Source organism: Bos grunniens, chromosome 26, assembly GCF_055505025.1.
Source record: "Bos grunniens cultivar Pamir isolate PY7600 chromosome 26, Bosgru_T2T1.0, whole genome shotgun sequence".
In the NCBI taxonomy this organism is placed as follows: domain Eukaryota; kingdom Metazoa; phylum Chordata; class Mammalia; order Artiodactyla; family Bovidae; genus Bos; species Bos grunniens.
This window is the reverse complement of record NC_141190.1, coordinates 39,834,541-39,859,547: the sequence shown is the minus strand read 5'-3', so window position 1 is coordinate 39,859,547 and position 25,007 is coordinate 39,834,541. Positions and strand designations below refer to the sequence as shown.

At 43.2% G+C, this 25,007-nt stretch overlaps 1 protein-coding gene and 1 long non-coding RNA gene across 5 annotated transcripts in view; one reads left to right on the top strand and one right to left on the bottom strand.

Annotated features, from left to right (window-relative positions):
* SEC23IP (SEC23 interacting protein) overlaps nucleotides 1–25,007 on the bottom strand; it is a 278,621-nt gene that overhangs the window by 160,950 nt on the left and 92,664 nt on the right. For 3 of the 4 annotated variants that reach the window (XR_015155667.1, XR_015155669.1, XR_015155668.1), the window contains exons 19-20: nucleotides 12,682–12,981; nucleotides 12,473–12,546 (exon numbers count right to left, since the gene is read on the bottom strand). The gene's annotated coding sequence lies outside the window, so the exon portion shown is untranslated. Of the gene's footprint in view, nucleotides 1–11,144; nucleotides 12,982–25,007 lie in introns of those variants that run through there. The other variant, XM_086378653.1, reaches the window with a different exon arrangement.
* LOC147344437 (uncharacterized) lies at nucleotides 20,862–23,341 on the top strand. Its single transcript, XR_015155670.1, has 3 exons — nucleotides 20,862–20,920; nucleotides 21,598–21,732; nucleotides 22,424–23,341. It is a non-coding gene; the product is annotated as an uncharacterized LOC147344437 (long non-coding RNA).

Here is a 25,007-nt window from a genome sequence, read left to right as displayed (position 1 = left end):
GACAAATTCTTAGAAAAGTACAACTTTCCAAAACTGGACCAGGAAGAAATAGAAAATCTTAACAGACCCATCACAAGCACGGAAATTGAAACTATAATCAGAAATCTTCCAGCAAACAAAAGCCCAGGTCCAGACGGCTTCACAGCTGAATTCTACCAAAAATGTAGAGAAGAGCTAACACTTATCCTACTCAAACTCTTCCAGAAAATTGCAGAGGAAGGTAAACTTCCAAACTCATTCTATGAGGCCACCATCACCCTAATACCAAAACCTGACAAAGATGCCACAAAAAAAGAAAACTACAGGCCAATATCACTGATGAACATAGATGCAAAAATCCTTAACAAAATTCTAGCAATCAGAATCCAACAACACATTGAAAAGATCATACACCATGACCAAGTGGGCTTTATCCCAGGGATGCAAGGATTCTTCAATATCTGCAAATCAATCAATGTAATACACCACATTAACAAATTGAAAAATAAAAACCATATGATTATCTCAATAGATGCAGAGAAAGCCTTTGACAAAATTCAACATCCATTTATGATAAAAACTCTCCAGAAAGCAGGAATAGAAGGAACATACCTCAACATAATAAAAGCTATATATGACAAACCCACAGCAAACATTATCCTCAATGGTGAAAAATTGAAAGCATTTCCTCTAAATTCAGGAACAAGACGAGGGTGCCCACTTTCACCATTACTATTCAACACAGTTTTGGAAGTTTTGGCCACAGCAATCAGAGCAGAAAAAGAAATAAAAGGAATCCAAATTGGAAAAGAAGAAGTAAAACTCTCACTGTTTGCAGATGACATGATCCTCTACATGAAAAACCCTAAAGACTCCACCAGATAATTACTAGAACTAATCAATGAATATAGTAAAGTTGCAGGATATAAAATTAACACACTGAAATCCCTTGCATTCCTATACACTGATAATGAGAAAATAGAAAGAGAAATTAAGGAAACAATTCCATTCACCATTGCAACGAAAAGAATAAAATACTTAGGAATATATCTACCTAAAGAAACTAAAGACCTATATATAGAAAACTATAAAACACTGGTGAAAGAAATCAAAGAGGACACTAATAGATGGAGAAATATACCATGTTCATGGATTGGAAGAATCGATATAGTGAAAATGAGTATACTACCCAAAGCAATTTATAGATTCAATGCAATCCCTATCAAGCTACCAACAGTATTCTTCACAGAGCTAGAACAAATAATTTCACAATTTGTATGGAAATACAAAAAACCTCGAATAGCCAAAGCTATCTTGAGAAAGAAGAACGGAACTGGAGGAATCAACCTGCCTGACTTCAGGCTCTATTACAAAGCCACAGTCATCAAGACAGTATGGTACTGGCACAAAGACAGAAATATAGATCAATGGAACAAAATAGAAAGCCCAGAGATAAATCCACGCACATATGGACACCTTATCTTTGACAAAGGAGGCAAGAATATACAATGGATTAAAGACAATCTCTTTAACAAGTGGTGCTGGGAAAACTGGTCACCACTTGTAAAAGAATGAAACTAGAGCACTTTCTAACACCATACACAAAAATAAACTCAAAATGGATTAAAGATCTAAAGGTAAGACCAGAAACTATAAAACTCCTAGAGGAGAACATAGGCAAAACACTCTCTGACATACATCATAGCAGGATCCTCTATGACCCACCTCCCAGAATATTGGAAATAAAAGCAAAAATAAACAAATGGGACCTAATTAACCTTAAAAGCTTCTGCACAACAAAGGAAACTATAAGCAAGGTGACAAGACAGCCTTCAGAATGGGAGAAAATAATAGCAAATGAAGCAACAAACAAACAACTAATCTCAAAAATATACAAGCAACTCCTACAGCTCAATTCCAGAAAAATAAATGACCCAGTCAAAAAGTGGGCCAAAGAACTAAATAGACATTTCTCCAAAGAAGACATACAGATGGCTAACAAACACATGAAAAGATGCTCAACATCACTCATTATCAGAGAAATGCAAATCAAAACCACCATAAGGTACCATTTCACACCAGTCAGAATGGCTGCGATCCAAAAGTCTACAAGCAATAAATGCTGGAGAGGGTGTGGAGAAAAGGGAACCCTCTTACACTGTTGGTGGGAATGCAAACTAGTACAACCACTATGGAGAACAGTGTGGAGATTACTTAAAAAACTGGAAATAGAACTGCCTTATGACCCAGCAATCCCACTGCTGGGCATACACACTGAGGAAACCAGAAGGGAAAGAGACACGTGTACCCCAATGTTCATCGCAGCACTGTTTATAATAGCCAGGACATGGAAGCAACCTAGATGTCCATCAGCACATGAATGGATAAGAAAGCTGAGGTACATATACACATGGAGTATTACTCAGCCATTAAAAAGAATACATTTGAATCAGTTCTAATGAGGTGGATTAAACTGGAGCCTATTATACAGAGTGAAGTAAGCCAGAAAGAAAAACACCAATACAGTATACTAATGCATATATATGGAATTTAGAAAGATGGTAACAATAACCCTGTATACGAGATAGCAAAGGAGACACTGATGTATAGAACAGTCTTTTTTTTTTTTAATTTTTAAACTTTACATAATTGTATTAGTTTTGCCAAATATCAAAATGAATCCACCACAGGTATACATGTGTTCCCCATCCTGAACCCTCCTCCCTCCTCCCTCCCCATACCATCCCTCTGGGTCGTCCCAGTGCACCAGCCCCAAGCATCCAGTATCGTGCATCGAATCTGGACTGGCGACTCGTTTCATATATGATATTATACATGTTTCAATGCCATTCTCCCAAATCATCCCACCCTCTCCCTCTCCCACAGAGTCCATAAGACTGTTCTGTATAGAACAGTATATATGTATAATATCATATATGAAACGAGTCACCAGTCCAGATTTGATGCACGATACTGGATGCTTGGGGCTGGTGCACTGGGACGACCCAGAGGGATGGTATGGGGAGGGAAGAGGGAGGAGGGTTCAGGATGAGGAACACATGTATACCTGTGGCGGATTCATTTTGATATATGGCAAAACCAATACAATATTGTAAAGTTAAATAAAATAAAATTAAAAAAAAAAAAAAAAAAGTAAAACTAACACATTCCCCTGCCTGAGGCTTGCCTATCTAGGGAACACTTGCAAGGATTGAAGAGTTGTTTTGCTTTGTTTCCTCACCTCCCCGCCATCTCTGATCCATAAAAGAACCTGGAAACCAGGTCTAAAAGAACTTGGCAACCAGGTCTAAAAGAACCTGGCAACCAGGTCCTGACAAGACGGTTATTTTGAGGTACTAGCCTGTCATCTTCTTGGGCAGCTGGCTCCCCAATTAAAGTCTCCTCCTTGCCTCAACCCCTCATCTCATGGATTCATTGGCCTGTCGTGCCAAGAGCAGAGCGAGCATGGACTCAGTAACACAACAATTTCAATAGTATATGTGAACTTTGACCTGTATAGCTCCACCCCTACACCATCTTAAAGCTGCTATGAATGGAGTAAGGGGGCCAGAAGCTAAGGGATGCAGAAAGCTCTAAAAGTTGGAAAAGGTGCTGCAACTAAAGCACAGCCAAATAAATAAATATAAATAAATTAAGAAAATAAAAGAAAGTAGAACTTTGATATGGCTAAGAGACATCTCTCCCTCTAGCCCTTTACAAATATCCAGCTGTGCAAAAGCCCCGTTTTCTTGAGTTACTTTTATACCAGCACTAGCAGCTGATTGTGAAATAAAGTTTTCGTTGCTTCCCCTAAGTTAAAATGAGTACAGGGACTTCCCTGGTGGTCCAGGGACTAAGACTTTGCACTCCCAATGCAGGAGGCCCAGGTTTGATCCCTGGTCAGGGAACCAGATGCCACATGCTGCAACTAAGACCTGGCACAGCCAGATAAATATTAAAAAAAAAAATGAGAGAGAGGGGAAAGCAGAACTGGGCTCACCCACCATTTAAGGGCCAGGAACTGACCATGACTCAAACACGTGCCCCAGTGTACTTGTCTACTTGAGTCATTAATAGATCTTGTTTTGTAGCGTCATTGTGAGGTCTAAGTGAGTTTATACAGGTCGAGAGCTTAGGTGAGTGCCTAGCACATTCCAGTGCTCTGTTACGATTGCTATTTCAGAGTACAGGCTTGTTAGCCTAACTTAGACTTTAGTCATTGTCATAATGACCTCAGGAAAAGCATTCCTCTGAGTTCTGCAGACTTGCACACTTGGGCAAGATGGGCTCTACTGGGCAGGTAGCATTCTCTCAGGGGTTAGGGTTAGCTTCTCTGGTTTTGCCCAGTATGAACACAAGTCTCTTGAATTCATCCCAATTTGACTTGATTCTCTAGGCATGCTCCATGTCACACTAACATCTGGGAAGGGAAAGCATGGATGGTCTGTCTCTGGGTGGCTGAGTCAAAAGTGGGACCTGCCGTTAGACACTGGGGATTGGGAAAAGAGAAGTATTCTGACCAGAGTGAGAAAAGAAAGCATTCTGTGTGTGTCCTGGAGTTGCATGTACTTATCTGTAACACTTGTCATTATAGGTTGAATTGTGTCCTCACTCCAAAAGTTCAAAAGCTGGATTCCTAACCCCCAAGACTTCAGAATGTGATCTGATTAGGAACGAGAGTCTTTGCAGATGTACTTAGTGAAGACGAGGTCATACTGAAGTAGGGTGGGCCCCTAATCCCACAGGACTGGTGCCCTTTTAAAGGGGAAATTTGGACCTAGGTCTGCACACAGGGAGGATGCCCTGTGAAGACTGGGGTTATGCGACCACAAGCAAAGGAAGTACTAGACATTCAGAGAGAGGTCTGGGGCAGACCCTCCCCCAAACCGGCAGAGGTGCATGGCTGTGCCATCATTTTGACTTCAGACTGTCAGTCTCTAAAAAGACAACGTATTTCTGTTGTCCTGAGCCAAAGTTTGCAGCGCTTTGTTGTGGCAGCCCTAGGAAACAAATACATGTGTAGAAAACCTGTGTTGTTGTTCAGTCGCTAAATTGTGTCTGACTCTTTGTGATTCCATGGACTGCATCGAACCAGGCTCCTCTGTCCTCCACTGCCTCCCGGAGTCTGCTCAAACTCATGTCCATTGAGTCAGTGATGCTGATAACCATCTTGCCCCCTTCTCCTCCTGCCCTCAATCTTTTCCAGTCTTTTCCAATGAGTTGGCTCTTTGCAGTAGGTGACCTGCCAAAGTACTGGAGCTTCAGCTTCAGCTTCAGCTTCCATTATTCACTGGAACAACATATTTCTTCCAATGAATATTCAGAGTCGAGAAAAGCTAGGTTGCTGCAAAAAGAATCTGTCCGCAGTGTCATAATGTACTGTCTGAGGCCCTGTTCCACTCAGAAGGTGAGCATTAATAAAAATATGAAATTAAACTTGTCACCAGCCTTTAATAACCACTCCATAGAGCAGGACTTCCCACTCCTATAAATTGTTGATGGGAGTGTGCCCTGATGCAGTCGTGCTGGAGGGCAGTTAGACAGTATCTATCAATAACACACACATCCTTTTGACACAGAAATTTCATGCACAGGACTTGATTCTATACACATACTTGCATTAATTGCAAAGATCCATGCACACAGATATTCAACGCAGCATTTGTTGATAATAGCCAAAACATGGGGGAAAAAGAAACTCTAGATCCTTTAGTAATTATGACACACCCACACAGAATAATATGCAGTGGATAGGCATTCCCAGAACAATCTCTATGCTAATGTTTAAACTCTCCAGGCCTAATTGTTAATATGGGGGAAAAAACATAGATCAATAAGTATAGCATGTAACAATTCATGTTTTTAAAAAACGAGAATTTCCTGGTGGTCCAGTGGTTAGGACTCTGCACTTTCACTGCCAAGGACCAGAGTTCAGTCCTTGATCAGGAAGCTAAGATCCTGCAAGCCTTGGTGTGATCCAAAAAAAAAAAAAAAAAGAGTAACAAGACGTTAAAGATGGTGGGGGAGGGAAGAAGAGGTTTGTTAAAACAAAATTATGCTAGAATCAAGAAAGTGGAGAACTTGTTTCAATCTACTTCAAAGAAATTGTTCAGAGGCACTCCTGAAACCAGCTGCTTACAAAGAGAAGTTCTCTCTTTGCAAGACAATCTGTAGAGCCAGATTTGGGTTATTACAACTCAGGGCTATACTGTTTCCCTTATCAGGACCTCAACACTTAGTGTTGGTAAGAATTTCCCTTTGGAGAAGTAGATTTTTTTCTGGAAGAATGATAGAGACATAGGTGCTCCCACTGCTGCTGCTGCTGCTGCTAGGTCACTTCAGTCGTGTCCAACTCTGTGCAACCCCAGAGACGGCAGCCCACCAGACTCCCCCGTCCTGGGATTCTCCAGGCAAGAACACTGGAGTGGGTTGCCATTTCCTTCTCCAATGCAGGAAAGTGAAAAGTGAAAGTGAAGCCGCTCAGTCGTGTCCGACTCTTAGCAATCCCATGGACTGCAGCCCTCTAGGCTCCTTCATCCATGGGATTTTCCAGGCAAGAGTACTGGAGTGGGGTGCGATTGCCTTCTCCAAGGTGCTCCCACAGTACCACTCTTTTTATTTTCACTTGTTCCCTAATGACTTGATACTTTATGGAGGGCTGAAAACCCTCAGGACAACTCCAACTACCAAACCAAAAGATGGCATTCACCATATAAACAGGGCATTGTCACAAACAAGGGGTCAAAACAGACAACTGACCCCCCTAGACAAGGACTACCCAAAGGACTGAACATCAGCCTTTCAAAATCAGCCTTTTTTTTCTAATCATTAAAATAATTTATTGAGCACCAATTGGCTATATGCCACATTGGTCACCATGATATGACCCTTGCCCTCATAATTTCTTTTAACTGAGATCTAATTCACACAGCATAAAAATCACTCTGCTGCCTCCTGCTTTTAAGTATAACTGTTATACTAGCCAGGGCTTCCCTGATGGCTCAGATGGTAAAGAATCCGCTTGCAATTCGGGAGATCTGGGTTCAAGCCCTGGGTTGGGAAGATCTGCTGAAGGAGGGCATGGCAACCCACTCTAGTATTCTTGCCTGGAGAATCCCCATGGAGAGAAGAGCCCAGCAGGCTATAGTCGATGGGGTCACAAAGAGTCAGACACGACTGAGCGACTAAACCCACACAGATTATACTAACCAACTGGGACAGCACATTTACTCATTGAGCTCCCTAACAGCATACTTTGCAACCGAGCCACGTTAAAGACGAACAAACAAGTACGATGCTTCAAGTGCAGAAAGCTCAGACAACCAAGACTGTCTTGTGTGCTGACCAGGTCCCCTCCAGCAGGTCCCCACTGCCTCTGAGCCCCATCTCACGCCTTCTCCCACCGTTTCCAGATCCAGCTGCCTCCCCACCTCAGTGCTTTCCCCACCAGGCCCTTCCTGACTCAGTCCAGGCTCCTGTCATTGCTTCTTCCCGAAGGCTCTTCTCCCAGACCTTTGCAAGGTCAGGGTCTTGTTCAGGTCACAGTCTAAAAGCTCCCTCCTCAGAAGGGCTTTCTCACCTCACCTAATGTGGTGATCTCCCCTCACCTCATCTTACCTTGTCCAAGCCCTTAGCAGAGCTTGTCGTTATTTTTTTTTTCATTTATTCATTCATTTATTTCAGTGCTCTCCATCTCCCATCCAGCAGATACCAAACTCCAGGAAGGCAAGGAATTCGTCTCTATTATTAATACTTAGTAGAGTGTAGGGTTAACGAAAGTCTTTGACTGTGTGGATCACAATAAACTGTGGAAAATTCTGAAAGAGATGGGAATCCAAGACCACCTGACCTGCCTCTTGAGAAACCTATATACAGGTCAGGAAGCAACAGTTAGAACTGGACATGGAACAACAGACTGGTTCCAAATAGGAAAAGGAGTACGTCAAGGCTGTATATTGTCACCCTGCTTCTTTAACTTCTATGCAGAGTACATCATGAGAAACGCTGGGCTGGAAGAAGCACAAGCTAGAATCAAGATTGCCTGGAGAAATATCAATAACCTCAGATATGTAGATGACACCACCTTATGGCAGAAAGTGGTGGTGGTGGTGATGATTTAGTCACTAAGTCGTGTCTTACTCTTGTAACCCCATGGACTGTAGCCTGTCAGGCTCCTCTGTCCGTGGGATTCTCCAGGCAAGAATACTGGAGGGCGTTGCCATTTCCCTCTCCAGGGGATCTTCCCGACCCAGGAATCGAACACAGGTCTCCATGGCAGAAAGTGAAGAGGAACTAAAAAGCCTCTTGATGAAAGTGAAAGAGGAGAGTGAAAAAGTTGGCTTAAAGCTCAACATTCAGAAAACGAAGATCATGGCATCTGGTCCCATCACTTCATGGGAAATAGATGGAGAATCAGTGGAAACAGTGTCAGACTTTGTTTTTTGGGGCTCCAAAATCACTGCAGATGCTGATTGCAGCCATGAAATTAAAAGACACTTACTCCTTGGAAGGAAAGTTATGACCAACCTAGATAGCATATTCAAAAGCAGAGACATTACTTTGCCAACAAGTCTGTCTAGACAAGGCTATGGTTTTTCCAGTAGTCATGTATGGATGTGAGAGTTGGACTGTGAAGAAAGCTGAGCACCAAAGAATTGATGCTTTTGAACTGTGGTGTTGGAGAAGATTCTTGAGAGTCCCTTGGACTGCAAGGAGATCCAACCAGTCCATTCTAAAGGAGATAAGTCCTGGGATTTCTTTGAAAGGAATGATGCTAAAGCTGAAACTCCAGTACTTTGGCCACCTCATGGGAAGAGTTGACTTATTGGAAAAGACTCTGATGCTGGGAGGGATTGGGGGCAGGAGGAAAAGGGGACGACAGAGGATGAGATGGCTGGATGGCATCACCGACTCAATGGATTTGAGTTTGAGTGAACTTCGGGAGTTAGTGATGGACAGAGAGGACTGGCGTGCTGCAATTCATGGGGTCGCAAAGAGTCAGACATGACTGAGTGACTGAACTGAACTGAACAGTGTAGGACCTCAACAATGCACACAGTGCATGAATCTGCTTTTAAGGTTTTCCTAGCTAACACTAGGGTTTCCCCAGTGGCTCAGCAGTAAAGAATTCACCTTCAACACAGGAGACATGGGAGACTCATGTTCAATCCCTGGGACAGAAAGATCCCCTGGAGGAGGACATGCAACCCACTCCAGCATTCCTGCCAGGACATCCCATGGATAGAGCAACCTGGCGAGCTACAGTCCATAGGGTTGCAAAGAGTCGGACATGACTGAAGCGACTGAGCACAGCTAAGACTGACATTAAACTCTGGGGCTTTAGGGACTTCCCTTATGGTTCAGGGGCTAAGACTCTGTACTCCCCATGCAAGAGGCCCAGGTTCAATCCCTGGTCAGGGAACTAGATCCCACATGCCAGAGCTACAACCCAGCATGGCCAAATAAATAAATAAAAATAACTATTAAAAAAAAAAAGACTTTGGGGCTCTAATCAGCCATTATCCACATGTTACAACAGATCCTGAATTGCTCTCTAAGGAAAAATTTGGCCCTGCCAACAGGTACTTTTGTGACCCACCTCTGTGGGCGGGCGGACCATCCTCAGCACAGGCACTTGTCCTGGTGAGACTCCCGGTTTTCTTAAGAGGATGCCCATCTCATCTCCAGTCAAGGAATTGGCCCTTAAAGGTTGACTTGGTCAGTGCTATGTCTCTACTTGTCGGAGAACAGACCACCAGTACTCAGTACTAGCTTATACTTAGCAACCAGAACTTAATTGCAAAAAGTAATATTGGTGAAAAACTGCTTAGAGAACACACCGCCCACTCTTTCCTTCGGTTTTAAATGCAACCTTTCAAGTCAGCCAGATCTTTGGAAAGAATAATTGAACCATTTTTGCTTCCCATATACAAGTTTTTACTAAACTATATTTTTTCACCATATTTGACCTACACTGAAAGACACTATGAAAAACAACCCTGGGAAGCTCATCATTATATATTATTATATATTCCATATGGGTGTTTTTGAGGATATTATTTGCTACATCACACTGGGCCTCCTATTGAAGACCCACAGGAGAAATGTCTCCACTCTCGGTAACAAAAATAGCTGCACTTCTCCAAACCACTGGTTTGCTTTTAATCTTTTACATGTCATGAATCTTATTTATTCCTGAGCTTTAGGGGCTGAGAAGCTCAGCCACACACTTGGGATCATAACAAGGGCACTTTATGTGCAAACCTCACCTTGGGCTTCTTCAGGTCTTTCATATTCTTATTTTCCTTTGACCTCAATTTCTTTACTCATCTTTTTTTTTTTTTTTTTTTAGTCTTGTTAAAATAAATGTATTGTTATCGAGATTCTAATATCTTTCCTGGAATAAGGCAGGGCGTCTACATTTAAAAAGTTAAGATTTTGGCAGGTTGTACCATGTTACACAAAACAGTGATATGGGGCCCACTGGGGCAGCCTGACTTAAAACGCAGACCTCATAGCATTCCTGGGTTTGGTTATGAGGTTCCAGAGTCACCCCCAGGACTGCTGAGACTCAGCCCCGAAAAGAAGTCCATGTTAGTGGGGCTGAGTTATCCATCTGTTGCATAAGAGATGTTCCATAATGTCAGGAGCGTCAGCAGCATAGAAAGCACCCAGCAGCTTCCAACATGAGGACCAAGCCAGCACCATCCTTGGGTCCTCGCCACCCCCATGCCACGCTGTTCCATGCACGAGAGGGAAGTACACCACACGCTGAGGTGTGCCCTGCACCCCAGGACCTCACTAGTTCCTACAGCTTCCACTAGTAGCCATGCCCTCTACAGGGCTAAGTTCTTGAATCCGAACTTGGGCAAATCCGCAAGGTGGGAGCCTTGCTGTCCTCCTCAATCCAGGTTCTCCCTCAGCTCAGACACAAAAATCTCTCCTCAGCCACTTCCAGTCCATAGCCCTCTGTCCACCCCATGCCCAGACATGTCTGAACACTAGGTTCAGCTCACTGTATACACACACACACACGCACACACACACAGATGCACGTACTTCTGAAACTTAAGTAAAAGAGAAGGAAGGGAAAGGATTATAAGATATTTGGATCAGAAGGGTCAAGAGGAAGGAGATCCATGCACAGAAAATGAAGAGAATAAATATAATAACTTGAATTACTTTTATGAGCCTTCAGTCAGTCAGTTCAGTCACTCAGTCATGTCCGACTCTTTGCGACCCCATGAACTGCAGCACGCCAGGCCTCCCTGTCCATCACCAACTCCCGGAGTTCACTCAAACTCACGACCATCGAGTCGGTGATGCCATCCAGCCATCTCATCCTCTGTCATCACCTTTTCCTCCTGCCCCAAATCCCTCCCAGCATCAGAGTCTTTTCCAGTGAGTCAACTCTTCTCATGAGGTGGCCAAAGTATTGGAGTTTCAGCTCTAGCATCATTCCTTCCAAAGAACACCCAGGACTGATCTCCTTTAGAATGGACTGGCTGGATCTCCTTGCAGTCTAAGGGACTCTCAAGAGTCTTCTCCAACACCACAGTTCAAAAGCATCAATTCTTTGGTGCTCAGCTTTCTTTATAGTCCAACTCTCACATCCATACATGACCACTGGAAAAACCATAGCCTTGACTAGACGGACCTTTGTTGGCAAAGTAATGTCTCTGCTTTTGAATATGCTATCTAGGTTGGTCATAACTTTCCTTCCAAGGAGTAAGCATCTTTTAATTTCATGGCTGCAATCAACATCTGCAGTGATTTTGGAGCCCCCAAAAATAAAGTCTGACACTGTTTCCACTGTTTCCCCATCTATTTCCCATGAAGTGATGGGACCAGATGCCATGATCTTCGTTTTCTGAATGTTGAGCTTTAAGCCAACTTTTTCACTCTCCTCTTTTACTTTCATCAAGAGGCTTTTTAGTTCCTCTTCACTTTCTGCCATGGAGACCCGGGTTCGATTCCTAGGTCTGGAAGATTCCCTGGAGAGGGAAATGGCAACCCACTCCAGTATTCTTGCCTGGAGAATCCCATGGACAGAGGAGCCTGGCAGGCTACAGTCCATGGGGTCACAAGAGTTGGACACAATTTAGTGACTAAATCACCACCACCACTTTCTGCCATAAGGTGGTGTCATCTACATATCTGAGGTTATTGATATTTCTCCCGGCAATCTTGATTCCAGCTTGTGCTTCTTCCAGCCCAGCATTTCTCATGATGTACTCTGCATAGAAGTTAAAGAAGCAGGGTGACAATATACAGCCTTACGTACTCCTTTTCCTATTTGGAACCAGTCTGTTGTTCCATGTCCAGTTCTAACTGTTGCTTCCTGACCTGTATATAGGTTTCTCAAGAGGCAGGTCAGGTGGTCTGGTATTCCCATCTCTTTCAGAATTTTCCACAGTTTATTTTGATCCACACAGTCAAAGGCTTTGGCATAGTCAATAAAGAAGAAGTAGATGTTTTTCTGGAACTCTCTTACCTTTTCCATGATCCAGAGGATGTTGGCAATTTGATCTCTGGTTCCTCTGCCTTTTCTAAAACCAGCTTGAACATCTGGAAATTCACAGTTCACATATTACTGAAGCCTGGCTTGGAGAATTTTGAGCATTTTGTGAGATGAGTGCAATTGTGTGGTAGTTGGAGAATTCTTTGGCATTGCCTTTCTTTGGGATTGGAATGAAAACTGACCTTTTCCAGTCCTGTGGCCACTGCTGAGTTTTCCAAATTTGCTGTCATATTGAGTGTAGCACTTTCACAGCATCATCTTTCAGGATTTGAAATAGCTCATCTGGAATTCCATCACCTCCAGCAGCTTTGTTCATAGTGATGCTTTCTAAGGCCCACTTGACTTCACATTCCAGGATGTCTGGCTCTAGGTGAGTGATCACACCATCATGATTATGGCCTTAGGAAGGAAGATAAGTTCTCTTCAAATGCCAACAAAAACATTCCAGCCTCTATTGGTATTCTTTGCAGCAAAATTTCTTCCTAGAAAAAAAATTCCAGCCTCTATTTAAAAAATGTAGCCAAATCATAATTTCATATGGTTTCATTCCTTGTCTAATCGGTTTCTGCCCCAATCACTCTTGAGGGATTGTCCTCTCCTCTCCATCCACAGATCTGCAGTGGCAATGATCATATTCATACAGAAAGACCTCCCTCCAGTTCCCCGACCACAGACCAAAAGCCTCTACATCAGGGATTTGGCATGAAGACCAAGCGAGGCCACCTAGCCTTCCTAGGGCGGGTTTGGGCGGTTGAAAATCGCAGACGCTGTTGGCAGCAGCTTTCCACGCACTCGGTTCCTGGCTCTAGTCTTTGTTGGGACCCAGTCAGGTCCCTGTTCTTGGGTCCTGCCATAGACCCCAAGACCCTTCCGAAGAGTTCTATCTGCTGAAACGATTTTCACTATTTGCAGCTAAAAGAGTATTAATTAGAAGACATCTAATAAGCCATAGATGATTGTTAGAGGACCTTGAAAGGAAAAGAGCAAAGGATAATAAATACACAATACATAATAGATGGGTGGATTGATAAACAGATGACAAATAAAGCAAATCTGCATCTAGAAGGAAGCAGAGACGCTGGAGGACTATGGGCACAGAATTCTCCTGCAAAACTAGTAATATCAAGATGACAGAAAGGAGAAGTTACCCTAAGAAAGGAAACTGGCCCTTGACAAGTGTATTGGGAACATACAGAAAGACACCCGCTGTCTCAGGAGTGGCCTCCCTTACTGGCAGCTCAAAATGCATGTGTGCTAAGTCGCTTCAGTCATGTCTGACTCTTTGTGACCCCATGGACGATAGCCCATCAGGCTCCTCTGTTCATGGGATTCCCCAGGCAAGAGTACTAGAGTGGGTTGCCATACCCTTCTCCTGGGTTGGGAAGGGATTGAACCCATATCTCATATCTTCTGCGTTGGCCGGCAGGGTTCTTTACCACTAGCAACACCTAGGAAACCCTACAGGTCAAAAGCTCGCAAATCTCTCAGCCAACAGCTCTCTTCCTAGGAGGAGCCTGAGATGACACAGCAGATGGGAAAATGCTTCACAAAGCGGCATTGCTCTTCCTCCAGTGCAAGGGAAAGAAGTCAACATTTACTTATCATCACCCCTTTTTCTTATTGAATATGTAGAAGGACAAAGAGAGAGAAACTAATGAAAGAGAATCAAAATTTTCTAAAATTGAAGCAAAAAATTAACAGCACCCAGAATCTTGACCTCATGGTTCCTGTGTGGAAAGCTTTTCTGTGATTTCCTATTACCCACGATGGAGTCCAAGACTTGAAGACATATGGTCCCTGCCACTTGGCGCACGTCCTCTGTCATCCCCCCAGCCCTCCCCCTGGGCACCAGTGACACCAAATGCCCAAGCTCGCCTGCTCGCCACGACGGTCCCCACCCTGCTCCCAGTGGGCCACCTCCAGCGACCTCCCTCCTTGGTGACTTGGGGTTTTTTGTCTCCTTCTCTCTCTCTTTGAATCACTTTGGTCTTTTCAAGTTCCTCAACCATCAACTTTGCCTCTTTAGATGACTCTTCTTTGTCCTGTCAATTTCTCTCAAATTTATTGCTTCTTTGTCTAAAAAGCATAAAAGCTGCTTGCTTTGGCCACTTCTTAGGTCATATTTCTTTAAGACTTCCATGTGCAAGAACTAAAATTAGTTTCTTTTTCTCCTGTTAATCTGTCTGGTTTAGGTGTACCAATTCTCTACTCTCAGTGTGTTCTGCACAAAGTCAGACCACGAGCTCGCTGAGAAGAGGGACTCGGCCCCCTAGAGCCAGTGCTTTCTGTGGCTGGTCTTAGAAACTCCATAGATGTTTGTTGGACACATATGTGAATTGTCAAAAAGGTAAATTCCTGCTGGTAACCTATGTAATTGTTATTAGTCATTGTCAACCAACTTTTTTTTAAATTTCTGATCATTGTCAGCTATATTTTTTTTAATTTCATTTAAATTTTTTAAAATGTTCTTGCCCATGAAATTCTATTTCTCAGCAGTCAACTTCAGTCAATTTCATCCATATTCATCATGCTTAGAATCTCTGGCACCCCTTCTTCCAGCAAAGCAGATTTTTCCTTTTGAATTTGCAACTGCTCCATTTATCAACATTATGTTGCTCTGAAATATAAAGCTGTACTCATTATCATGGTCTTGATGTTACCTGGTGACATGAACGCTTAATTCTAAACCATCTCATATATTTCAGATGGATTTTTTTTCTCAAAGAACTGAACTTGAGTGACATGGTTGGCATTTATTTAAATAACAATAATACGGACCTTTTACTGCACCCTTAAGTAGCTAGGCCTGGACTGAGCATTTTATGTATACCATCTCATACAATACTCACATTAACCCTTAGGAATTATTGCCACCTTACAGATGAGATTGATATTTAGAGACGTTAAGTAACTTGTTCAATGTGATGCAGATGCTAAGTGGTAGAACCCAGAACCAAGGGCGTCAGATTCAAAATCACCCACAGTCCCTATCAGTGAGTGGGTGCCTAAGAAAAAGATGGACTGAGAATGGTGTGATCAGGACCCAAAAGGACGGTAAGAAAATTGACGAAAAACAAGGGGCTACATTTCATTATGTTCCCATGCACCTTTTTCATTGTTCTAAGAATATTTGTGTCTTTTGTTACTCTCTTGTTACCTGTCATAAAACTGGAAACTGGAACCTGAGGCTAGGAGTGAATGGAAGAGCATTATTCCTTGCTTCTCCACTGGAATTTGACATGAAACCATATATCTAAGACCACATTAGGAATCTCCTGAAAGCAATAAAGTTGCAAACCAGATTACCAGCAGCAAAGCCAATCACCTTGGGGTTCGTGAGGTCTGTATTCTCTGAGACTAGGTGTAAACTGTAAATCACCAAGACTTGAGAAGATAATGAACAGCCCTTGGGGGCTCCCTGTGGAGGCAGAGACAGAGGCACTGTTCTGTGCAACCCCACTTGGGCTTCCCGTGGCCACATCCCTAAAAATCACACTGATGCTCCAACAAATGGCCAGTGAAGATTCTCTTCTGATTAACTGACATAGAGTGGTTTAAAAAAAAAAATCTGAATCTGAGCATGCAATCTGCTTGACTGGTTCTTATTAGGGTGAATTTCTCCATTGGGTCAGAAAAGGAAAAGTTTTACAAGTGCTGAGTCCAGATATTTTAAATGAATCAAAAGAGTGTATCAAATTTTGATGGCAGAAAATAGGTCAGCTCTTATCTTTTTGTTTTTTCAAGGGAAAGGTCTCAGTGGTAAGGTCTTGGAATACGCCCCACCCCTGAAAAGTCTTGTCATTGGAGGACTTAAAACTGAAGTCTAAGGATTCCTCCATCTTTGACTTCTTATCAGTATAAGTAAGTAGGAGGAAATGTAGTTTATTTGTAGAATTTCACTGTGGGTTGTTTCAGGAAAGCTGACTTGATAAAAATCTATTGAAAAGTCTACTGAATAAAGACAAATGTTTTGTGGCAGGCAAGTGTACATATGAAAAGAAATGTTTTTCTACTGAATTATGGATGATTTTTTTAAATGATAACTATGAAACAAGGCTTCCCTGGTGGTTCAGAGGGTAAAGCAACTGCCTGCAATGCAGGAGACTCAGGTCTGATCCCCAGGTCAGGAAGATCTGCTGGAGAAGGCAATGGCTACCCACTTCAGTATTTTTGCCTGGGAAATCCCAGGGACAGAGGAGCCTGGCGGGCTACAGTCCATAGGGTCTGAGCAACTAACACTTCCACTTTTCATGAAGCAAGGCAGGGTTGGAAACACTGCTAATCAGTGTATATTACGCCTTGTCTAGTCAATCTTGAGAACCAAAGTGAGTCAGGGCAGAGCCATTCCAGTCTCCATCACAGACTAGCCAATTGCCAGGAACACGTTTCTCTTTCCCTCTCCTACAGAACTATTGGTACTCCCCTGCTGTGTGTACATGGAGTGACTCTTCCTCAAAGAATCCTGCCATCATGTGAGTTGCCACATTAGTGCCCTATGCATCTAATTCCGAAACAAAACATTCAGCCGGAGGTGAGAACAGCCCAAACGTCCATGAACAGATGAATGGATCAACCAAATGTGGCAGATCCGTACAACAGAATATTATTCAACCGTAAAAATGAATGGAGTTTTAATACACACCACTATGTGGATAAACCATAAACTTGAATGGAGTTTTAATACATGCTGCTATGTATAAACTTCTAATAAAATATTAGAATAAACATTATTCTAAGTGAAATAAGCCACAAAAATGTCGCATATTATATGATTTCATTTATATGAATATAGAGTAGATAAATCCACAGACAGAACATGCAGAGGGCTGCTGCCAGGATCTAGGGAGAGGGGGGAATAGAAAGCAGCTGCTTAATGTGTCTAGTATTTCCTTGTGGGTGATGAAAATGTTTGGAACGAGACACTGAATATACTAAACGCCACTGAATTTTTCACTTTAAAATGGTCAATTTTACGTCCTGTGACTTTCACTTCAATCAAAAAGAATTTTGCAGTAAAACAAAGATTTTACTTTATGTCTTTTAAAGATGTCATATGGAAATTTTAATACAAAAGTAAGAGGACAGTGTGATAAATGCTTCTAATAAAACCAAAATTATGAGAGCAGGCCTCTCATCCTCCACAGCACTCAAAAGTGAAGCATAAAATCTTCTGGAAGGGTCATAATCTTCTGAGGCAATATGAATTTAATCAAAGAACTATGCATTTAGTGCAGCAGGAAAACTCTCAGCCACAATATTCTACTTTTCAATATTTTTTTGCAAAAAAAAAAAAACCCTTGAAATGGCAACACGTCCAAGAAAGTTCTTTCTTTTGCTATGTCTATCTCTTGTTGAGCCAGCTGAGGGTGGGAGATCAAAGCTGTTCCCCCACTTTAGATGGCTTCTAGGCTTCTTGCATGAAGAAAGCAATGGCACCCCACTCCAGTACTCTTGCCTGGAAAATCCCATGGATGGAGGAGCCTGGTGGGCTGCAGTCTATGGGGTCGCTAGGAGTCAGACACGACTGAGCGACTTCACTTTCACTTTTCACTTTCATGCATTGGAGAAGGAAATGGCAACCCGCTCCAGTGTTCTTGCCTGGAGCATCCCAGGGACGGGGGAGCCTGGTGGGCTGCCGTCTCTGGGGTCGCACAGAGTCGGATACGACTGAAGTGACTTAGCAGCAGCAGGCTTCTTGCAAGCACTGGGCTCCATAGCGCTCACAAGCTTATTTGAAGTCATAAACCTGCCTCTGTACTCAGGGTCCAACCTCGCCACATACAGAAACCTGAGTTTTAACTAAATTAGGGAATCTGAGAACCCTGGAAAGTTCACTTTGTGCTGTTTCAAGCTTCATAAGATTTGCTTTATAGCATGCCTACACAAAACTCTAAGGAAAGTTCTATACAAGTCATCAGTTATGAATCCCAGGCTACTCATCTCATCTCTTACCTCCCCAAGTAACACCCTGCAATGTGAAATACTTGGCTTGTAAAGTGATTTATCAGGACTCTAAAATAACTCTGCTGACCATGATCAGAATGGCATCTAATTGACTTAAGCATGTTCAAAGCCAACTCAGTGGACAAAAGAGTGGGTGTGTTTTCTAGTGGAACTCTTTCCACATAGAACAATCTGGGAGCATTATTAGAACTCGCAGCCTTTCCTCATACACACTCTTTCTAAGTCAAATATTTGCACAGGACAGTGGCTGGAAAATAGACATATCTGAGAACACATGCAAAGTAATCCATAAGCAATTATGCAAAGTTGGAAGCAGGAATGCAAACCTGAAAACTACACCTGTGCAGCATCTTCACTTAGAAATTCCTAGATATTGGGGGGGGGGTTGGGGGTGGCAATCTAATTTATCAACTTTGATAGGGAAACACGTGATTATTCTAAAGACTTCTTTACCTTGGGACCTATGTTTAGCAGATTCAGGCACAGATTTCACTACAATACACACACTCTGAGCTGTTTGGGTTTTCTGACCAAATCTCCTACAGTTATCTTCCTTGAGAAGCTGGAAGGAAATAAACCAAAAAAAAAAAAAACATTCATACATCAAATTGATAACTAGAAGATCCGTAACCAAAACAAGCCCTAAAGACTGGCTACCACTATATTTGTCTTCCTCCGCTCACCCTGGAGTATTCTGCACGTCTTTGTGGGGGGAAGAAATCCATCAAAATAATGAGATACTGACAGTCCATCTCTACTTGCCTCCAGCCATGAACACAGCGTTCTTCTCCTTAAATATCTCCATTCACATCCAGGAACATGAGAAAGACAGGACTTTGCATTTAGATGCTTAAACAGAGATGGACAACCTGAGTCTATAAACACCCTGGAATTTCTTACAATACGTTGTATTTAATTGCAAAACCTAGAGAGACAGTCAGAAGTTTCCTCGGGCTCTTAGAGAGACCCCTGATTCAGAAAAGCTCCAGACTTTTTATTTTAAAAGATTCCCACAAGAGGGCTTCCCTGATGGCTCAGTGATAAAGAATCCACCTTCCAGTGCAGGAGACACAGGTTGGATCCTGATCCAAGAAGATCCCACATGTGCCAGAGCAACTAAGCCTGCGCACCACAACTATTGAGCCTGTGTTCTAGAGCCAGGGAACCGCCACTGCTGAAGCCTGAGCCCCGAGAGCCTGAGCTCCGCAAGAGAAGCCACTGCAATGAGAAGCCAGCGCATCGCAGCTACAAAGTAGCTTCCGCTCAGCACAACTAGAGAAAAGCCAGCGTGGCAGTGAAGACCCAGCACAGCCAAAAATAGATAAATATTTTTTTAAAAAAAGGTTCCCATGAGAAACTGAATGACTGAGCAGAATCTAATTTAATTCAACCCAAGTTGCCACCATCTTCACCATTTTTAGAATTTCATTCCATTCGACCAAATTTTGTCATGCCTACGACGTGTCAGAACGGGAGGTAGGGCAGAGAGCCACCATAAAATCTGAAAGCAGGTCCCAGAAAAATAGGCAAACACTGTACACGAGAACCCACAATGGGAAGAAACCACGCCGGGAACTTTCTACAAAGACAATGCGTGCTCAGGCTGACCTGGCCCACCTGAGACTTGAGTTCAGACGGATTTTAGCTGGAATAAACCTCTCAAACCCTTCATCTTTCCTGAGTTTAAACTAGTGTTAGAGAGAAAGCCATAGGGTCAAAATGGCATCACTTGTGCTAAACTTACACCAAACACCTGACTTAATTGCAGTTTCAAACTTCCCCAGAAACATAATCTCAATCAACCCTCCTGGAATGTTCCAGTCAGGACCAATGAGGTAGTCTGTCATGTGGGGGCCTTCCATCCCTCCCCTCACCCACAGAAGAGGCCATCTGTTCCATAAAATCCTTACCATTGCCCTCCTCCTCCCCTCAGAAAAGATGTCCTGGCCTAAAAACAATCATTGCTCTTCTTCTGCTAATAGCTCCCTTGTCCCACCCTTCTCCCTATAAAAACATCCCATTCTGTACATCCTTCTCTGAGTGTCCTCCTAGAGGCTAGATGGAATGCTACCCGGTTCACCAGTCACTCAATGAAGTCAATTAGACCTTCAAACTTACTCGCTTGGATTCTGTTTTTAACATGTCACAGATAGATGTAGCATTGTGAGAAGGTTAGAAGTTAAATTCACATCACATGTATGCAGATACTCACAAGACTAAATTCAGTCATTAACGTATGGTGGTCCCCAAGACTCTAGTCCCACGTACAGCTTTTTGACAAGCTACTGCTGATTCATCTTATGTGATCCCAAACAGAACCAATTCTGTTCTCTAGAATCTGCTCTGGCTAGCTTCTGTTTTATCCATTCAAACCCAAAAAACATGAGTCAGATTGACATGGCCTTGTTTCTAAGATCACGTTTCAGCATGGAAAACTCAGGTCCTCCTCCTCAGCAGGTAGGTCCCACCGAGATCTCTTCCATGCCCAATTCCAGTGTATTTTTCTCATTCACTGCTGAGAGACTGTCTAGGCTTAGAGATGCTCAAGTTCACAGAGAAAGCATCAGAGCTGGACGGGGACCCCAACAGTGCTGCAGCTGCAAAACACACACTCGTAGCCCTACGCCATCCTAGCAAGCTATTGGCCCATTTTACAGTTAGGAAAACAGAGGTACGTATCTGTCTATTAATGACTTAGTCACTCACAGAGACCAGTTCTTTCCATTCCTCCATAACTGTTAGTCACAACAGTGAGTCAACCCCAAGGCAAAATTTCCAGATAAGCCCCAGGCAAGACGGTAAGCCTGGCTGCTTGCAGTTTTTCTCCCCCTCGCCCCATCTGGTCCCTCTCACCTTTCTTCTTCTTTCGCACCCCCCAGCCCTTAACCAGTCACCAGAAGCCCATTCCTTAAGCAGATCCTCTGGGGTCTGAAAACTGTCGCAGCCCCTGGTGTGTCCTGACTGGGGCTCCGTGGGGCACACTCTGTGTCACTTCACGGGAAACAGAGGTGCCCTTTTCCCTCCCTCTCCCCAAGTAAAACGTGTGCACAGCTTCGCCATAGCCTTGGAGACCACGCTTTCAGATTTGTTTCCCAGTGACCAGAAGTGTCTGTCTGTCCTTCCCATTCCTGAAGGCACTGCTGATGCTGCCATGCCAGGTGCTGGGGGCTGACACCAGACAAGCAAGGCGCTGAATCCCCTCGGTGCATCTCAGCCATTGGCTTCAACCTTGCTCCTGCCAGCCTCTCCTCTGCCAAATTCCACACGAGGTATTAGCTTCTTTACTCTGCCTCAAACCCCGAGAAAGCTATTAATGAATGGAGAACTGCTCAGAGAGCAGCAGCCACAGGCCAGGGAGACCGTGGAGCTGGAGGACTTCCAAAGGGGATGGGCTCCCAGTGGGTACCTGGAGAAGGGACACTTCAGGGCCAGCATAGGGGCAGGGCCAGGGCCTCAGGCGCATGGCTGAGTCTAGCATCTTATCAGGACAGCTTCTTAGCCAGAAACGTAGGCGGCAAAAATTAACCAGAATCCATGTCGGTTTCCATTCTCAACACCATGCTCTTTCAAAGGCTCCCTGCAGAGGTAGCCGTGTTTCCCCTGCTCCCAGTAACAAGCTCTTCAAAAGCCCCCTGCAAGGTAACTGTGTTCCCACCGGGGCTGTGTATTCCCGGAGAGGCTGCAGACAATGGCCAAGATTAAAGTGAGGTGTTGAAACACAGTCTCCTCAAAGCTGAGTTTATGATTCAACTCCCTGTCTAAAATTTCGTTCCCTTTCTTGTCCTCTCAGATCTCAACCCTGAGCTTATTGAACCTAGTCCACCAGACAGATGACTAAAATTGCTCTTGTCCATCCCACCATTATTGTACTAAAATTGCTGTTGTCGATAACATCGTTAATGTGCTGAAATTGCTGCTGTAGATATCACCTTTAACCACAAACTCGGGTTGCTTCTCCAGGTCAAGATGAATTAACAGACCCCCAAGCCATGGACCACCTGGCCAGAGAATCATAAACCACAGATATCCTGACTTCAAAACCTCAATTAAGGAAAGTCATAGAAACGTCACATGATTGATCCTGGTCTCTTTCTTCTTTCCCTTTTTAAGAAAAAAAAAGAAAAATCCTAACTCAAAGACCAAGTTGGAGTGGATCTGAGGCTTGTTGCCCACTCCCTTGCTTGGTGTGCTGCAATAAATCCTGACTTTGCTGCAGACTTACTTTGTGGCTGTCAGAGTCTGGCTTTTTGTGCCGCAGACGCACAAGCCCTTTTGGTTACAGATCAGTCAGCATCAACCCTGTGTCTTAGCAGCTGGGGATGAGGCTGCTTGCATTCAAGTTCAGCTCTGGCGCCGTCTGCTGGCCGTGTTGTGCATCGTCTCGTCTCTGTACCAGAAAATGGGATGATTGTTAACAGCAGTCCCCTCGTGGGACTGAGGGGCGGTTGGATGAGTTCAGTGCTTAACAGCAGCTCCTATCAGAGCAAGTACTAGAGAAAAGATTTGCTATTTCTATCTTTTCCAGTTTCTTCTAGCAAACTTTGTGTCAGCTGTGCCCATCCAGTCACAAGACAGAACTACATTTTGCTTAAAGGGCACGCAGATAAGAATGAGGTATTCTCATGCAAACAATTCACTGATTCCAAAGAGAAAATACGGTTTATTCACAGATACGCAAGGTCGAGATGAAACAGCACAATTTATCGGATCTCTAAGATTCTTGGGACTTCCCTGGTGGTCCAGCGGCTAAGACTTCACGCTGCCAGTGCAGGGGGCCTGGGTTCAATCCCTGGTCAAGGAACTAGATCCCACATCACACCACTAAGACCCAGTACAGTCAAATAAAATAAATAAATAAATTTTTAATAAAAAAAAAAATCAGATTCTTAGCCTTGGTTGCCATTTTCAGACAAAATCCAAAATTCTAGTTTTGTTAATGTGGGGAACATTCATTTCATTGGTCCTCCTCAAGGAAAGCTGTGTCCATACTTTAAATAAATCTATATAAGCGTCAACCTTTTCTAACATATTAATAAATGGAGAAAGAGCAACAAAACTGAGGACAAGGAACAGTAACTATACACTTGGTAACCCCCTGTTATGGGTTGAATTATGTTCCTCCTGCCAAATTCGTATTTCAAGTCCTAATCCCTGTACTTCAGAATGCAACCTTACTTAGAGTCACTGCAGATTTAATTACTTAAAAGGCAGGTACCAAGCAAGGAGAACAGGCAGCTCATGCCCAGAAGACCTAGCTCCCAGTGGCTTTCAGGGAAGAGTTTTTTGAATTTTTATTTTATTTTTAATTGAAGGATAATTGCTTTCCAATATTGTGTTGGTTTCTGCCTTACATCAACATGAATCAGCCATAGGTATACGTATGTTCTCAGGGAAAGCTTTTAAAAGGCAACATTTAGGGTGAGGGCTGGAGGATGCATGATTTTCTTCTGATTGGTTGGTGGTGAGGGAGCACTGTGGTGTTTCAGGACTCTTAAGCACCAGCCTGGTTCTAACCAGTGTAGGGTCTACAAGGTCAGCATGTAGTCATCAACCTCCACCTGGGTGGGAAGTCTTAGTTTCTGAAGAACAACTCAAAAACATGCATTAGATTGTTATGAAATCCCTTGAAGAGGAGCTTGGACTCTGTTTCATTATCTGAACTATATTTTATTTTTCAGTTTTTAAATTTTTTTCTGAAGATTTTTGTAGACATATATTTTTTTTCTCTTAGATAAATATCTAGGAGCACATGAATGAATCACAGGATAAGTATATGATTAATGTGATTAACTTTTAAGAAACAGCCAAACTGTTTTTCAAAGTGGTGTTTCCTTTTGTACAATGTACGTATGTGTAAGATTGCTCCATCTCCTTTCCAATACTTGGTGTTTAAAAATTTTTTTTTTTGGCCATGGCTTGTAGCTTGTGGGATCTTCGTCCCCAACCAATGATTGAACCTGGGTCCACAGCAGTGAAAGCTCAGTTTCTTTTAATTTTTAAATTTAATTTATATTAAATTTATCTGAACTATTGTTTAAGCTATCATTACTTTTCTTGCTTGACTGATTTTCCTTTGTTTCTGCATTCCCTCACTTCCCTAATTCATAATCTGTTTGAGTCTGCTCTCTGGAACCCAGGGAAGATTTGGAGACTAAAGCCTTGCTTTTTTTACAAACAGGGAACACAGAGGGGCTTTTGTACCTAGAAAAGCATCATAGGGTCCTTCTCAGTTTTATGTCCTCCAGAGCTGTGAGACAGTTTCTGTCTCAGCCACCCTGTTTGTGCTACTTGGTTATAGAAGTCCTCAAAAACGAATACACCCTTCCACAGCAAAAAAGCGTAGAGGTTTATTGCAGGGTAATACATAACACTCAGTGGTCCATGGATATATATGGGCCTGTTCCACCAAGAGTTGGAGGTACCTGCCCTGGGGAGGTGCTGTGCTGGGTCCTGGGATTGCAATGGTCCCAGCACACAGGCACTGAATTCCCTACCACCCACATGAGTGCTTGGAGAGGATGGGGGAGCCATGAAGAGTTTGGTT